Genomic DNA, 4,901 nt, shown 5'->3' on the forward strand with positions numbered 1-4,901 from the left:
AAGTTATATGTATATGTTATATAATTGATTGTTTAAAGGATCACATTCTTCATGAGTGATATTGTTTATTTTATGAGACAATTTTTTGGCTGGAAAGAGACCTCCAGGAGTGGCTTCAGTTCCAAGTTAAAAAGATATCTTAGGGCAACAGTTTTTATCAGTCCAGTAAGTCAGGTTTTTTCAGAATTTGAATTTTACTCCACATTTTTCTCCCATTCTTTCCAGGAACTTCTATCCTTCTGTCCTTGGTCACAATGGTCAGCTGAGCACCATCTAGTTCTGGTCTTAGGCCAAAAGAGACCATGGTTCATGTGGGCAATTAGTCCTGTGGACTGGTTTGTTCCTTGAGTCTTTGGATTCTTTCATTCTCTTTTGTTCCAGTTGCATCTTAGATGACTACGCACAAGCTCTTAAGACCCCAGATGCTACTCACCAAACTTGGATGCAGAACATTACCTTTATGAGCTATGTTATGCCAATGGCCTAAGTTGTTCCATGAGACTATGACCCCAAGCCCTTTAACTCAGTAAATCAATCCCTCAAGGTGTTTGGATGTGTCTAGGTCTCCCATAACAGTGCCTGTAGGTTCTGGTCCTTTTTAAATAGTAAGAAAGTTCTTTTTACTGAAATCTGCTTCCTAAGCCTCCAATAAATGCTTAATGAATCAAGTCACCATTGTCCTCCTGCACTGAAACTACTACACTATATATTGACCTTCTCATATCACTAAGACAAAGGATCTGTACAGGGAAAGGAAAATGCTATTGAAATGTTTCCAATGAGCCTTTCGTTATACAGACAGGTATTACATAACAGCAGTGATGTTTATAGAAAGTGTGGGACTGGCCATTGATTATAGGATCTATAGCATCCCCTGCCCTTTTGCTGTACTCTTGCTGTTATTTTAACATCTGTAAATCTAAAATGGTCAGTGAAAATGAGGCAAACCCTCAAGGAGATGGACTAATACAAAAGCCAAAATAATGGCCTCACACATACCAATGATCATGACGATGGTGTAGGACCAGGCAACGTTGTGTTCTGTTGTACATGAAGTCCTCAGGAGTTGTAGCATAGTGCCTAAGGCACTTGACTGCTAACCAGAAGGCTGGAGGTTCTTATCCACCAGTCATCCTCAGAAGGAAGATGGCGCAATCTACTTCTATAGTGATACTGCCTCGGAAACACCAGAAGGGGTCTCTATGAGTTGGGTCTGACTCCATGGCACATAACAACAAACAACAACAATAACAACAATATATCACAACCATATCTTTAACACATCTTTATTGTGAATCATGGACAATAGCATTTTCCTGAATCATTTTAGTGGCTTACATCAGATAGGCTATTTCAGAATATCATATATGTTCTTTCTCTGTGATTGCTTGGGTCAAATGAAGGGATAAATCCTAATCTCAGTTCTGATATTAAGTGTCTGATCTTGGAAAAGTCACTTACCTTCACTGGCATCTTATAAATGTGTTCACAGATTTTCAAATTAAAGGGTTGTGTAGTAAACAATATCTAAGCAGTCTTTGAAATGGGAGCATTGGAGATTTAGTGGTAGAATTTTTGTCCTTCATGCATGCGACCTGGGTTTGATTTCCAGCAACACATCTCATGCACAGCTACCACCTAGTGAAGGCTTGCATGTTGCTAGGATATCGAACAGGTTTTAGCACAGCTTCCAAACTAAGACAGACTAGGAAGAAAACCTTGGTGACCTACTTCTGAAAATCAACAAATGAAAATACTATGGATCAATCCAGGAGCTCTGGTAGTGTAGTGCCTAAGGCGCATGACTGCTAATCAGAAGGCTGGAGGTTCAAATCCACCAGCCACTCCTCAGAAGGAAGGTTGGGCAACCTACTTCCATAGTGATACTGCCTCAGAAACCCAGGGAGGGATTGCTATGAGTTCGGTCAGACTTGATGGCACATAACAACAACAACAACAACAACATGGATCAATCTTATGGTCCAATCCACAAACGATCATGAGGATGGCACAGAAGCAGACAGTATTTTGGTTTATTGTGTGTGGGGTCCTCCATGCTGACTTGATGGCAGTTAAAGGCAAGATGCAGTCTCTGAATTTCAGGAGGCCCATGAAAGGAGATTCATTATATCCACCTCATCCCATCACCAACAGTGTTTCTAATTTAATTTTATGGCCCTGATCAGAAGGCTTAGATACTTTTCACTTTATCACAGCTGTCTTGATAAATTGTGCTATTGTTATTGTTGTTAGGTGCTGTCGAGTCATCTCAGACTCATAGTGACCTTATGCATAGCAGAATGAAACACCACATGGTCCTGCGCCGGCTCCATGATCCTTTCTATACTTGAGCCCATCTCCTCAGAGGGGCCTGCCCCTCTTTCGTTGACCCTCCACCTTACCAAGCATGACAGCCTTCTCTAGGGAATGGTCCCTTCTGATAACATGACCAAAGTAGGTGAGATGAAGTCTGGCCATTCCTGCTTCCAAGAAGCATTCCAGCAACACTTTCTCCAGGACAGATTTATTAGTTCGTTTAGCAGTCCATGGTACTTTCCGCATTCTTTGCCAGCACCACAGCTCAAAATCATCAATTCTTCTTCAGTCTTCCTTATTCATTGTCCAGCTTTCACATGCATATGAAGTGATTGAAAATATCATGGCTTGTGTCAGGCACACCTTAGTCCTCAAGGAGATATCTTTGTGCTTCAACACTTGAAAGAGATCTTTTGCTGCCAATTTGCCCAATACATCATCTGATGTCCTGACTGCTGCTTCTGTTGACGTCCATTGTAGAAGCAAGCAATGTAAAGTCTTTGACAGCTTCAATCTTCTCTCCATTTATCGTGATGCTGCTTATCTGTCCAGTTGTGAAGATTTTTGTTTTCTTTATATTGAGATGTAATCCATACTGCAGACTGTAGTCTTCAATCTTCATCTGTAAGTGCTTCAAATCATCCTCACTTTCAGCAAGCAAAGTTGTGGCGTCAGTGTATCACATATTGTTAATGAGTCTTCCTCAAATCCTGATCCCATGTTCTTTTTCATATAGTCCATCTTCTTGTATTATTTGCTCAGCATATAGATTGAATAAGTATGGTGAAAGGATACAACCTTGAAACACTCCCTTCTTGATTTTAAACGATGCAGTGTCCCCTTGTTCTGTTCAAATGAAAGCCTCATGGACTATGTGCAGGTTCTTCATAAGTACAATTAAGTGTTCTGGAATTTCCATTCTTCTCAATGTTATCCACAATTTTTATGATCCCCACAATCAAATGCCTTTGCATAGTCAATAAAACACAGGTTAACATCTTTCTGGTATTCTTTGCTTTGAGCCAAGATCCATCTGACATCAGCAATGACATCCCTTGTTCCATGTTCTCTTCTGAATCCAGCTTGCATTTCTGGAAGTTCTCTGTCAATATACTGCTGCAAATTGTGCAGTTGTGTTTAATCTCTACTAGAAAAGTTCTTTTAGATGAACTTGCCAAGGCCATCTTCTTTATTCTGTTTTATATTAGAGAGAAAACAAAAAGTGAGCTGAAAAATCAATAACCAATGCATTTTTTTAAAAAATTGTGATTTTGGTGAAGATTTACAGAGTAAATTCACTTTCCATACAGCAGTTCACACACACTTTGTCTCATGACATTGATCACTGTTTACCCCAGTGCAACAGCTCCCCTCCCACCTCCTCCCCACAGTTACCTCTTCCTAGTGTCCATCCCTCCATGGGCTCCTGCCCCCTGAGCTGTCTCCCTGTGCATAAGCAGCCCTTCTTTCTCCCATGATTGCTCTCTCCAAGGAGTGTATCAACTTGTGGTAAATGTTCAACTTATATGCCTGTCTTTTGTTTGGCTGGAAACCACAGGTGTGGGTTCAATTCCAGACCCTAAGAGCAGCTAGGGGCCACAGTCTCAGTGGTTCCACCAGGCTCTATCAGACCAGCAAACCTGGCCCCCCCTTTTTTTTCCTCCAAATGATTTTGAGTTTTGTTCCACATGGTTCTCCCTCTCTATCAAGGATCTTCTACATAGATCCCCTTCCAAGTGGATGACAGTGGAAGCCGGGCACCATCTAGTTCTTCTGGTCTCATAGTCGTATAGGCTGCAGATCAGATGGTGTACCAGTTGCTAGGACTAACTGTTTCCATGAATTTTGGTTTTCTTCATTCTTCTTTGCTCTGGATCAAGAGAGACCCATCGTTGCATCTAGATAGCAGCTTGCTAGTTTTTAAGATCCCAGTCGCTACTCACCAAGGTAGGAGGTGGAAAAATGTTTTGTATGCTATGTTATGCCAATTGAGCTTGATGTCCCTTGTGACTATGGTCCCAAGCCCACAGGTTCAACTACTCGGTCTTTCTGGGTAGCTGGCTGTGACCAAGAAGTGACTACAACATTGCCCCTTGTCAGCTCTACTATACACCTGGGAACTCTGATCATTCACATAAACTTGTAGGACCATTGTCTGCCAACCCTATATATGTTCTAGGATACACTCCCCATTTCATAGACATACCTAATCATTCAGCCTGTCCACCTATCTATCCAGCCATATACCCATGCTTGCCTTCACTGACAGTGCAGTACTGTATGTGCAAAAGGGTTCATATGTGTTGTCTGCACTTCCCATGTACCCCTCTATGTCTTTCTCATCCTCAGTGCTGTCATATTGGTGACACATATTTGGTACATTGCCCTTCTCTTCACCCAAATCAATACTTATCTCTATCTATCTCACAGCATTCCCTTCCCTCTCCTCCCACCCCTGGTAACCAACAAAGGACATTTCCTTCTATAGATAAACCTTTCCTTAACTTTTACAATAATGGACTAATACAATATTTGTCCTTTTGTGATTGACTTATTTCACTCAGCATAATGTCCTCCAAGTTCAT

The sequence above is a fragment of the Orycteropus afer genome, unplaced genomic scaffold, assembly GCF_000298275.1.
Source record: "Orycteropus afer afer isolate SDZICR_OR568_19922 unplaced genomic scaffold, OryAfe1.0 scaffold00050, whole genome shotgun sequence".
Taxonomy (NCBI): Eukaryota; Metazoa; Chordata; class Mammalia; order Tubulidentata; family Orycteropodidae; genus Orycteropus; species Orycteropus afer.